We start from the raw sequence: 14,017 nt of genomic DNA on the forward strand, positions 1-14,017 counted from the left end.
AAACTCAACAAAATAACTATCATGTGAAGCATAATCCAATTGAAAAATAACATCATGATGACAAGTTTCATGGTTATCATTATTCTTAATAGCATACAAGTCATCACGATAATCATCATAGATAGCAATTTGTTCTCATAATCAATTGGAACCTCTTCCGAAATAGTGGATTCATCCACTTTCATCAATATAATCATAATAAATAGGAGGCATGCTTTCATCATAATAAATATTCTCATCAAAACTTGGGGGACAAAAAAATCATCTTCATCAAACATAGCTTCCCCAAGATTGTGGCTTTGCATATCATTAGCATCATGGATATTCAAGGAATTCATACTAACAACATTGCAATCATGCTCATCATTCAAATATTTTATGCCAAACATTTTATAGACTTCTTCTTATAGCACTTGAGAACAATTTTCCTTTCCATTATTATCACGAAAGATATTAAGTATGAGACAAACTCAATTCCATTTCTTTTTAGTTTTCTTTTATATACTAAACTAGTGATAAAACAAGAAACAAAAAGATTCGATTGCAAGATCTAAAGATATACCTTCAAGCACTCACCTCCCCGACAACGGTGCCAGAAAAGAGCTTGATGTCTACTACGCAACCTTCTCCTTGTAGACATTGTTGGGCCTCCAAGTGCAGAGGTTTGTAGGACAGTAGCAAATTTCCCTCAAGTGGACCTAAGGTTTATCAATCTGTGGGAGGCGTAGGATGAAGATGGTCTCTCTCAAGCAACCCTGCAACCAAATAATAAAGAGTCTCTTGTGTCCCCAACACAGCCAATACAATGGTAAATTGTATAGGTGCACTAGTTCGGCGAAGAGATGGTGATACAAGTGCAATATGGATGATAGATATGAGTATCTGTAATCTGAAAATATAAAAACAGCAAGGTAACTAATGATAAAATTGAGCGTAAAGGGTATTGCAATGCTAGGAAACAAGGCCTAAGGTTCATACTTTCACTAGTGCAAGTTCTCTCAACAATAATAACATAATGGGATCACATAAATATCCCTCAACATGCAACAAAGAGTTATTCCAAAGACACTAATAGCGGAGAGCAAACGAAGAGATTATGGTAGGGTACGAAACCACCTCATAGTTATATTCCTGTTCTATCTATTCAAGAGTCCGTAGTAAAATAACATGAAACTATTATTTCCGTTCAATCTATCATAGAGTTCATACCAGAATAACACCTTAAGACACAAATCAACCAAAACCCTAATGTCACCTAGATACTCCATTGTCACCTCAAGTATCCGTGGGCATGATTATATGATATGCATCGCACAATCTCAGATTCATCTATTTAACCAACACAAAGTACTTCAAAGAGTGCCCCAAAGTTTCTACCGGAGAGTCTAGACGAAAACGTGTGCCAACCCCTGTGCATAGATTCCCAAGGTCACGGAACCCGCAAGTTGATTACCAAAACATACATCAAGTAGATCACGTGAATATCCCATTGTCACCACTGATAAGCACGGCAAGACATACATCAAGTGTTCTGAAATCCTTAAAGACTCAGTCCGATAAGATAACTTCAAAGGGAAAACTCAATCCATTACAAGAGAGTAGAGGGGGAGAAACATCATAAAATCCAACTATAATAGAAAAGCTCACGATACATCAAAATCGTAACACCTTAAGAACACGAGAGAGAGGTATCAAACACATAGCTACTGGTACATACCCTCAGCCCCGAGGGTGAACTACTGCCTCCTTGTCATGGAGAGCGCTGGGATGATGAAGATGGCCACCGATGAGGGATCCCCCCTCCGGCAGGGTGCCAGAACGGGCTCCTGAAAGGTTTTTGGTGGCTATAGTGGCTTGCGGCGGCAGAACTCCCGATCTATTATTTTTCTCGGTGTTTTTATGGTATATGGAGATATATAGGCGAAAGAAGTCGGTCAGGGGAGCCACAAGGGGCCCACGAGTGTGAGGGCGCGCCCAAGGGAGGTGGGCGGGCCTCCCTGCCTCGTGGCCACCTCGAAGCTTCCCTTACGTGCACTCCAAGTCCCTTGGATTGCTTCCATTCCAAAAATAAATTTCCCGAAGGTTCCATTCCGTTTGGACTCCGTTTGATATTCCTTTTCTTCAAAACACTGAAAAAGGCAAGAAAATAGCAATATGGGCTAGGCCTCCGGTTAATAGGTTAGTCCCAAAAATAATATAAAAGTGCTTAGTAAAGCTCATAAACATCCAAAACAGATAATATAATAGCATGAATGCTTGATAAATTATAGATACGTTGGAGACGTATCAATCTACATATCTGAATCGCCAAGCTTGCCTTCCACGCCAAGGAGAGTCCCATCCGGACGCGACATGAAGTCTTCTATCTTGTATCTTCATAATCCAATAGTCCGGACCAAGTATACTGTCCGGCTGTCCGAGGACCCCTTAATCCGGGACTCCCTCAGTAGCCCCTGAACCAGGCTTCAATGACGATGAGTCCCGCATGCAGATTGTCTTCAGCATTGCAAGGCCAGTTCCTTCTCCGAATACTCCAACATAGCCTTTTGAACATAGAAAACGTGTTCGGCTCTGCAAAACAAGTACCACACACAACCGTAAAGAGTATAATATTTCACGAGTCCAATCCGTTGACAACTTTTTGTAGCGTGACATCACGCCACTGGCTGGTCATTATTCGAACTGTTTTTTAGCCTGCCCTCCGTATTTCGAGGTGCAGTTTCATTGGCACATCTTGTCAAAGCAGAGATTGTGTCCACTCATCACGGGATTCTCATCAATACGGGCATGGGTAACCCAACCATGTCATCTGCACGACGCTTGGGGAATAGGCGGATTTTAAGGCGAGCAAGGAGGCGCATGACTTTTACTGCCTTTATAAAGGGATAAGGATTCATCCTTGTTCACCCACGCCTTCTCCTTCCTCTGCCCATCCATTCTCGAGCTCCATCGCCCAAGCTCTCGCCTTCTTCGCTCAAAAAAGCACTCCAATCATCTCCGAACCGGAGCGGGAGGCAAGTGGATGGCCTCCTCCGTCAAGAAGAAGGACATAAAGGAGCTCCGGGAGGCCGGGTACCTGGCCAAGGACATCGCTCATCAACTTCCGGCCAAGGGACAAATCGTCCCCACCCCAGAGCCCCAAGAGAGGGTGGTGTTTCTCACACACTTCATCCGCGGGTTGGGATTCCCCCTCCATCCGTTCGTCCGCGGACTGGTGTACTATTATGGGCTGGACTTCCATGATTTGGCCCCCAACTCTATCCTCAACATCTCGGCATTTATTGTCGTGTGCGAGGCCTTCCTCCGCATCCCACCTCACTTCGCCCTATGGCTGAAGACCTTCAATGTGAAGCCAAAGGTGGTGAGCAGCCAACAAGAAGAGTGCGGAGGTGCCATGGTGGGAAAGATGCCCAATGTCACCTGGCCCGAAGGCTCCTTTCTGGAGACTGTCAAAGGGAGTCAGTCGGGGTGGTTCTACATCACCGAGCCGCGCGACATCAATTGGGCGGCAGCCCCCGTGTTCAGATCCGGAGTCCCGATGCGGCTCACCTCCTGGCAAGAGAAAGGCCTGGCATGGGGCTCTTCGGATGAGCTGACAGCGCTCCAGATGCACGTCCAGAGCTTGATAATCAAGAAAGTCAAGCTTGCCAACGTAATCCAGGTTATGCTCATCCGTCGGATTCTTCCCTGCCAAAGCCGAACTTGCTATCTGTGGGAGTTTGATCCGGCCAAGCACCAGACCCTATTAGAGCTCTTCGGCACAACGCATGAAGACATCTGGAAGGTGCTCTTTAAGGCCAACGAGGTGCCGCCGGCCACGGACAAGGATCGTGGCCACGATCTAACTCACCCTGCTAATCCGGTAAGTTCTCTCATGTTTTCAAGGTGCAACCTTTACTTGCATATTTGAGGAAGGCATCTAAGTATTCCATCAATTATTTCAGTACTGGACAGAGATAGCGGAGCGGATTAACTATCCTACTCTGCTGCCCGAAGGCCCAGAGACTCCGCTCCTGAGGAAGATGCTGTTTCCGGTGCCTTACAAGGTGCCGGAGAAGAAGGCCAAGGGGACCAGAAGTGGTCTCCGCCACAAGGGCACTTCGGACGTGACGTTCGAAGACGCCGAGGCGCACTCCTCCACTCAAGATGATGAGGAAGAGGAGGAAGAAGAAGAAATCCACTCCCCCTGCAGGAAAAAAAAAGAAAAGGATGGCCTCCATGCATCCGGAGGCCGAGGCGTCCAAGAAAGGGAAAGCTTCCTTTCTAGAGAGCTCCATAGCGGCCACCAACGGCAGCTGGGAGTGGAAGCCCAGGGAGAAGCCTCTAGCCGAATCGTAAGTGCCCAAACACGTATCTGTATCCAGATTCTTTACTTTATTGTTTTAATGTGCTTAAATTATGCATCTGCAATCTGGCTCAGTCCCACCTCGAGCGGCCCTTATCAGAGGATTCGCTGGACCCATCGGCGATGGACAACGGAACCCTTCCGCCGTCCACCTCTCCCCGGGACCTGGATGGCGTCGAAGCATCGTCCCGAAGGATCCCCGGCCCAGGAGAGAATCCGGCGGCCGTCCGGGAGGCGCCAGAGGGTGAAGTCTTGGCTGCCGGACACATGAGGGAGCAGACCCCCATGGATACTGACGATGGGGGCCGTATTCAATTCGCCCTCATCCGAATATAATTCCGGAGACTCGTACGATTCCGGAATCAGGCGAGCAGCACCCTTCAAAGGGAAGGGGCGCGCCTATCCCGCTGGTGACCTCTATCTAACCAGAGGCACCAGACAGGTTGCTGGAAGCGCTGAAAGGCGCTTCCATTGTTGACGAACACCGTACCCTTATGGGTACGGTGATTGGGAAGGTCCAGTCCGCGAAAAGCGGATTGACCGAAGCCTGCACTAGCCTTCTAACAGGCTTTGAGGTAAGCAACATAATTAGAAAAAGAATGTCACAATATAGACAGTAGCCCCTAATGCTCTGTCCGGTGTTCGGAAAGAAAAGCCGAACAGAGGATCAAATAATTTTCGCAGGAGTCTAATCTGAAATGTCCACTGCTTGCTGCGACTACTCACACTGCGGAAGTCTCTAGACTGAAGAAGAATCTGGAGCGGCCACATGAAGAAGCAGCTGGAGGAAAGCAAAGGTATGTATTTAACCTTGTCTAAATTCAGGTGTAATGAACGATTTGTTCTGACTGAAGTTTCATAATATTTGTTAGGGGCAACGACCGAGGAAGAGGCTCTCAAGAGGCCGCTGGCCGAGGACGAGGACAGGGTGGCTAAGGAAAAGGCTGCACGTGAAAAGTATGAGGCTCGGGTCAGTGAGGTCCAGCAAGAGCTCCAGGACGCTGTCAAGAAGTACGAGTCCTTGTAGTGCGATTTCAAGGACCGAGAGTCTAAACTTGCCAAGGCCGCCAGAGCACACAAGATGCCCGAGCCGAAGCCCAGAACGCCCTCCAGGAAATCCAGGCGGCCCAAAAAATCGCGGCGGGTAAGGCTTTTATAAGGCAGAGCAAATATGTGAAGGAAAGGTTCCTCTTACTGACCCGGATTTGGAGTTCTCCAGGGGCGTTTGCAGATCTGCCACTCAGCGTATCAGACGCTGCAAAATTTTATCGAGCCGGAGAGGGGTGCTCTACGAAGAAGCTGTTCTGGTCTTAATACCTTGGACCAGAACATCCCGTGCCCTTTAGCGACCAACTAAAACAGCTAGTCGAGCTGCATAAGGTGGCCGAACCAGCCATGAAGGACTTAATAATCCGGCTATGGCCTGTCGAGCCAATGCCCAGCAGCTACTTCGGATTCGTGAAGTGGCTTGTGAGTGCCTGCCCATGGCTTAAAGCCATCAAGCGGTCGGTATGTATCGAAGGCGCGCGTATGGCCTTTGCCCGTGCTAAGATGCATTGGGAAAAGATGGATGACACGAAGCTGATGACCGAGGGGCTACCTGAGGGCAAGGAGCACCGCCGATCCGAACTGTATTTTCATAGTGTCCTAGAGGGATCCCGCCTTGTGGCGGAGCAATGTGCCAAGGATATCATATTCCCATGAAAACATTCAGGTTATCCTATCCTGTAATATGAAACAAGATCATTATGTAATATAATGCTTGTTTATTTAAAAATTTATCTCATGTGCGACCGTTTATGAAATCTGAGAGTTGGCCACTCGTCGGCTTCTGCCCCCATGTAGATAGTACGGGGGTGTCCGGGATAAATCTAAACACTCTTTACTCCAAATTTTGGTCCTTAAAGGAGGTGTTTAGCGCAACAAACAAGGCAATCAGACTATATGGCTTTATCACACTCACTTAGCCATAGGAGTTTGACAACGAAAATTTTGGCGCAGCCCCTGGTGTTCGGAAGTCCGAACTTGGGATGCTATACACGCCTAATCGGATAAAACTGACACATCGCATAATGCGGGAAAAATCTCTAAGGATTTGAAACCTCTCAAACAGCTGACCAGCTCTCGCTGCATCATGATAGTTAGTTTTCGGCTTTCTCTACTGAGGTGCTTGTCCGGAAGAACTGGGACACACTTGCAGTAGTTCTCCCTTTACTACCCTAGCTGATATAGCGGAACGTAAGGTAGTAAGCACAGGAGCCGGGCAACCCAACTATTGACCAAAGACATGATTCAGAGCCGATGCATATAATGCTATAAGTTTGGGGTGCCGAACTGTACTATAAAAGTGTTCAAACTTTATTGCCGTGTTATGAGATATGATGAAGCCCCTGGCGAATTAAGGCGTACGAGAGTGTACGGGTGCAATTGATAAAAAAAATACAAAGATAAGGAAGAAATCAAGTAATAAGCTGACGCCGCAAATATTGAGCCGCAAGTTATTTTCCATTGTAATTTGATTGATACGTCAAGGCGTATTTCTACAAGTAATGCAATAAGCAAATAAAGCTATTTGACATGCCATGACCAAGGGCGAGCTGCGTGCGGGTATTTAAAACAGGTATAGCAATCATTAGTAGAGACCACCTGGGGATTCCCTTGTACGTCAAAGCTCCTTGCCTTCTTGGTGTATCCGTCCCGTGATAGGTCCAAAGATCAGGTTATCAGAAAAGCCTTGGGAAGAGAAAAACCTGAAAGAAAAAGGAAAGGTGAAGATATGCGGGTCCAGGAGCGATTGAGCCGCATTATGGACCATGGTCTAGCTGTGCCTCTGTCCATGCCCATGGTATTTTGAGTGCGTAGTTATGTACGCGCGGCACAAATGTCACCGCTTGATTGGGACTGGGACGGAGACCGAATTGCTAGTCAAGCTCTGGACGAGCTGGACAGTCCTGCTGCAGAGTAGTTCAGACTCGCTTGACGGTGTCCGAGAGCTTTACTTCCGAATTGAGGTTCTGCCTAAAAAGGCTACTCTATACTTCTGCTGCAAGGGCCACGGGTGCTCCTCAGTACAGAGGGAGCGTTCCATATTTCCGTTGACCGTTATGACACCGCGTGGTCCGGGCATCTTGAGCTTGAGGTTGGCGTAGTGCGGCACCGCATTGAATTGAGCGAATGCGGTTCGTCCGAGCAGTGCATGATACCCACTACGAAAGGGGACGATATCGAAGATTAACTCTTCGCTTTGGAAATTATCCGTGGATCCAAAGACCACTTCAAGTGTGATTGAGCCCGTACATCAGGCCTCTACACGTGGTATGACACCTTTAAAGGTGGTTTTTATGGGCTTGATCCTTGAGGGATCAATAGCCATTTTGCACACTGTATCCTGATAGAGCAGGTTCAAGCTGCTACCACCATCCATGAGGACTTGCGTAAGGTGGAATCCATCAATAATTTGGTCAAGGACCAGTGCGGTTGAACCACCATGACGGATACTGGTCGGATGGTCCCTGTGATCGAAGGTGATCGGACAGGAGGACCATGGGTTGATCTTTGGGGCGACTGGCTCCATCGCATAGATGTCACTGAGTGAACGCTTGTGCTTCCTCTTGGGGATATGGGTGGCGTATATCACGTTCACCATTTTAACTTGGGGGGGGGGGATTTTCTTCTGGCCCCCTGTGTTTGGTGGTCGGGGTTCCTCGTCATCGTCATCATGTTGCGACCCTTTCTCCTTATTCTCGACGTTTAACTTGCCGGCCTGTTTGAAAACCCAACATTCTTTGTTGGTATGATTGGCTGGTTTATCAGGAGTGCCATGGATTTGGCATGGTCGATCTAGTATGCGGTCCAGACTGGACGGGCCCAGATTATTTCTCTTAAATGGCTTCTTCCGCTGGCCGGAATTAGAGCCACTAAATCCGGCGTTGACCGACGTGTCTTCGGTGTTATCACCGTTGTTTCGACGCTTATGTCTATTGCGTCGGGGCTTGCCGTTGTTGTTTCTGGCTTCAGAAGTGCCAAGTTCACTTGTATTGTTGTTGCTACGGGCTAGCCAGCTATCTTTGCCCGCACAGAAGCGGGTCATGAGTGCCGTAAGGGCTGACATGGACTTCATTTTTTCCTGGCCGAGGTGTCTGGCCAGCCATTCGTCGTGGATGCTGTGCTTAAAGGCTGCTAGGGCTTCAGCGTCCGGACAGTTGGCGATCTGGTTCTTTTTAGTTAAGAACCTATTCCAGAATTTCTTGGCTGACTCTCGGGCTATTGGATTATGTGACTTAAGTCATTGGCATCCGGAGGTCGGACATATGTGCCTTGGAAGTTGTCGAGGAAGGCATCCTCCAAGTCCTCCCAGTTACCAATGGAGTTTTCAGGCAGACTGTTCAACTAGTACCTAGCTGGTCCCTTGAGTTTGAGTGGGAGGTATTTGATGGCGTGAAGATCATCGCCGCGGGCCATATGAATATGGAGAAGAAAATCCTCAATCCATACAGCGGGGTCTGTTGTGCTATCATATGATTCGATGTTCACGGGTTTAAATCCTTCTGGGAAATCGTGTCCCATTACTTCGTCAGTGAAGCAAAGGGGTGTGCGGCGCCACTATATCGGGCCAAGTCGTGACGTAGCTCGGATGGGGTTCGTCTGCGGTTTTCGGCCCGGACGTGATTATGTTTGTCATGTTCAGCCAGATAACCATCGTCGCGCATCGGGGCACGCCCCTGTGATCCATAGATTGATCTTGTCTGACCTGCTCTGTTTTCCAAGTTGCGCCGCAGGTCATGTGTATATCCCCGAGCTGTTGTATTTCAGTTTGTTCGGTGAGGCAGTGTGGGCTGGTGTTCGACTCTAGGTGCCGCTTTGTCCTAGCCATGTGGTGGTCGGTCAGCCGCTTTGTACCTTGGTAGGACGGGCTCCAGGGCCTCGTCATCAAACTATGGTAACAGTTTGCGCTTCGCGTAGCTTTTGGTTGGGCGCTCGAGGCCATATTCCTCGGCTGCCAGGAGATCAGTCCATCTTTCGTTGAGCAGATCTTGGTCAGCTTGAAGCTGCTGCTTCTTCTTTTTCAGGCTCCTTGCAGTGGCTATTAGCCGGCACTTAAAGTGATCCTGCTCGGCGGGCTCCTCAGGCATGATAAAGTCTTCGTCGCTGAGGCTCACCTCGTCCTTGGAGAGCGGAAGGTAATTACTGTCCTCCGCGTCTTCATTCATGGCCTGTTCATCGGGGCTAGCTTGCCCATCTTCTCGTTTGTCCTGTTCGGAGGTTGGCTCGATGGGGTCTTCATTCTTTTTGGCATCATCCGGAGTGTTATTTTCTCCTGTGACGGTATTGCTGTTTTTACTACGACGTGGCTTAGAGCGGCGTCGTTGACATCGGTGCTTTGGCTGTGTCTCAAGAGGTTTATCCTCGACTGGATTTTCATTGCCGCCATTGTTTTCTTTGGGTGTATCCACCATGTATATGTCGTACGAGGAGGTAGCTGTCCAACGCCCTGTAGGCGGTGGTTCCTGCTCCTCTCCAGCATCGTCGTCCATACCGTCGATGTCTTTAGAGTCGTAATCGAGCATGTTGGTTAAGTCGTCGACAGTAGCTATGAAGTGGGTGGTGGGTGGGAAACAAAGTTCTTCGTCGTCCGCTTCCCATTCGAGCCGGACTTAGTTCGGCCAAGAGTTCCCTTAGAAGGAGAGGGATTTCAATGAGTTTAACACATCGCCTAAGGTCGAGTGCTGGAAGACGTCCGCGAAGCTGAACTCCAAGATCGGCGCCCAATCAGGTTCGATGGACGCGGATGCCCGCGATCCGGAACCTATGGTTGAAGACAAGTCTGAGGTTCCGGTGACACAAGCCCGACCCGACATTGGGTCTGTGTGTGACTTGAGTGCCGCTGAGTCATACATTAACCGCCCTTGTATTTTTCTTGTTTCAAATTAAGCCATATTAACCGGAAAGGATGCATTATGGACTAGTACTAGTACTACTTTGATGTGTCCCGTCAAGTCACCGGACGAGGAGAATCTTTCTTACTATGCCTCTTCCTCGCCCACGCGCACGGTGGCTCGCAAGACGAGGAGAGGTTTTGACTACAGCGCCCTCTCCCTCGCCCTTGCGGTGGACGTGCAATAGTTCAATCGGTGTTAGATTGCCAGAAGCATATTGTACTGTAGTATCATCATTGTTGGACCTTCCAAAGAGGCGAAGAGCCAGGTGCAAGGTTCACACGAGTACGAACTATTGAACCTCCAGAAGAGGCAAAGAGCGAAGCACAAGGTTTTATAGGAGTTGTCGTCCTAGTAGGAGTATACTACAACTATAGCGAACGATGCTACTGTATGATGCCGCCATGTCACCTATATCCAAAGCTGTGCCACCTTTTTTTCTCAAAGAGCGTGTTGAAGCCCGTGCAACAACCACACAAGTTGCATGTACACATAACACATTTACTAGTAATAAATTCTAAAGGACAAATGCCAGCATGCCACACAAGTTCATCTCCAATTCATGTGATAAATTTGTGCACATCTAGTCTACATATATTCACAGCGCTACCGTTCAGAATTTACCGTACTCCACTTACATGTTATAGATGGGATACATGTCCTCCTCCAGGTTCCAGTCCCAGGTGTTCTTCATGGATGGCATGATCCATAGGGGTGGGCAACGGGAATCATTGTCACAGCTTTCTAGTCTGGTTCCACATGATGGAGACTCATCCAAGCTGAAGCGGCATAAATCAGGGATAGTGTCTCCCAGCCTGTCGTTCATCCGCGGTGCGCACTAAAGACACAACAATGCTTCATGAACGATAGGCCTTCGGTGTCGTGAACAGAAGGTGGCATCCGCTTCACAATGGGAAAGTTGTCCCCAATGAAAAGCGAGTACTCTCCAAGAGTGTTCCTCGGCACCCACGTAGCATCACGGGGGTCGAACTCGATGCCTTCATCTGGTACACGCGGCATCTCAGATCTGGACACATGGTGATGTACATAGTTAAGGTCCATGCATAATGATGTTGTGCTCACACATGGCGGTCAGTAATACTGTGCAGCAAATAGTACTACTGTGGGGACCCCGACTCATAAGTCGTGATCACCGAATGCATGTGTATAGTGATCCCAGAGATCAATGCTCACTGAACACACAGAAGCTGAATAACAAGAGTCTTACATCCATACATACAGTTTTACACAAGTAGGACCATTATGGTCAAGTCTTGAGTATATCATCGCAGCGGAAATCTTCGTCGATAACTTGGACCCATGCCATCTGCCTTAACGCTACAGGCATTCTGACTGGGAAGCGTCCTAGCTCGCATGTTCATCACCGAAGTATTCTTCATCATATCCCGTTCTTTCATGCCTGGCCAATAAATAACCAGTGGCAAGCCAATGAGTACTTTGAATGTACTCGCAAGCAACCCAAGAGTGATAACAGAGTAATTGTGCAAGGCTCTACTGCTAATTTGGCATTTTTGCAGAAAGCTAGTTTTTCTCATGCAAGTATGATCAACATTTATCAAGGACATGGATGCGCCTGCAACAAGTATCAGGAGGTTACAGACACCAACATCGAAAAAGAGTTATGAACAACTCATGCTCAGCTCATCGTGACTTCCTCACGAATCATCTCAACAATATTGCCAAACCGTGTTGTTTCTCAGAAACATATGGACATAGTCTAAGTAGCACCGCCCAACTGTCCTTGACCGTGGACACGGCTATTCGAATAGTTTTACACTCTGCAGAGGTTGCACACTTTACCCACAAGATCCGGGGAACTTCCGTGTCATCCACGACCCGCGATACCTCAAGTACCCGGGGTAAGCACCCGATCACTACCTTTCCCTAGACGACACTAACATGGAGTCCACTCGATTGGTAGTAACCCTCGTGCCCAACATTTCACATCTTAAAATTGTGGAGCATCGCTCCCATATTCATCACATACTGGCACGGGGTACCAACGGTGTGTCCGGTGCCCCATAAAAATGTTCTTGGCCGCCCTACCTGGCACGACCCCGTCCAGAGAGAGAGCACCAACTCTCCCCCGTCACTAGTAATGCAGGCTCCAAGCTAGTATCGACCTAGGTAATCAATAATGCCCTATCCCATATAAGGGTAGAGTGGTTGCGCATGTAAGGTTGGGACAATCAACAAATCTTAAATCTAACCCGTCTCTGTAAACAACACTTTTATCAAGCCCCAGTACACTACTTCTCCACCAAGTAGTGACCTAGCTCATCATCATCTCCCAGGGGCATCAGAGGCACCCACTGGGGCTGTTTGCAAGTATGTCAAAACCATACTTGTTTCTTTCCATGCATAACCCTGACCCACTTTGCGTAGCCATATACTATAGCATATTTCTATAACCCAACAACACAACTCTAAACAAGGGTAGAGTCATGAACAATGCAAGTATCAACGGGGAATGCAACGGAGGAAAGCCTAGCAAGGTTGCCATTCAAAGTATATCAAGCACTCAGTGAAGCAACGAAAATGATATTATGATGTAAAAAGGTTCATCATGGTCAAAGGGCTGCTTGCCTGTTTTAACAAAGTCTTCGGGGTCTTCAAATATCTCTGGTCCAACTCCGAGCATTTCGTCTACTTTGTCAACTATCATCGAAAGCAGCCATAATAAGCAACACAACAAGGCAGGAAATAAAAGTGATCTAAAAATATGAGTTGGACTTTTCTAGGATACCTCTGGTCATATGAGGGGTGACCAAAGTGGTTTCATTAGGACTTGATCAATGGACATCTCTGAATATTTCAATATGAGGGAATAAATGGATTCAATGGATCTGCAAGTTGTCTACAGAATGCCTTTTTATAAAAATGAGTAAAAGTACCCATTAAATCAGGCATGATTTTAGAAAAATTTATAAATTGGTTTCACTGGATTTGGAGTTTAAATGAATATAATATGGATTTTTGAAGTGGACTTATGTGGATAAATGACCTTTTTAAAGGGTCCAGTGAAAACTAAGAACAACAAAAATGTCCACTCTGGCCCATTAAATAGAACATGATTTATGGAGTCAGTAGAAATTTGATTCATCGAATTTGGACACTATTTGAATAGTTTATGGATTTTTGAAGTTCACTGGAAAAGAAAAAGGAGAAAATTCGGGTTATACCTAAACTGTGCACAGGGCGTAGTTTAGCACCGCAGCACGCTGGGCCGGCCCAGCGGCCAGGCCACGCGGGCGACGGGGCGACGTCGAAGGCGCCCAGGCGCAACCCGCCTCCACTTGCTAGCATGGCCCGGTGGCTGGGCCACTGACGAGCGGGGCTCGCTTGCAGGGCCTTCGTCTTCCTCTTCCTCCCGCGCGTTCGCTTGGCCGAGGGAGCAGAGAGCCCCGACGACGACTGCCGGCGCTACGGGGCACCTCCGGCAACGCTCTAGCTACGGATGAGCTCAGGAGGCCGTGCCGCATCCACCTGGGTGCTTTTTGCATGCCGATGAGGGCCGTAGCGGCGACGGCTTGGACGACCGCGGAGGAGGTCGTCGGCCATATTCGGCCACGAGCGCGTGGCGTTCCTGGGGATGAACGACGGTGATGGAGGGCCTCGAGGTGGTGGTATGAGGGTACTGGAGTGGCTGGGGAGAGAGGAGAGGCTTGGGATAGCCCGGATTTAGGCGGAGCCCGACGGCGGCGCTCCGGCCATT

Source organism: Triticum dicoccoides, chromosome 7B, assembly GCF_002162155.2.
Source record: "Triticum dicoccoides isolate Atlit2015 ecotype Zavitan chromosome 7B, WEW_v2.0, whole genome shotgun sequence".
Classification (NCBI taxonomy): Eukaryota; Viridiplantae; Streptophyta; class Magnoliopsida; order Poales; family Poaceae; genus Triticum; species Triticum dicoccoides.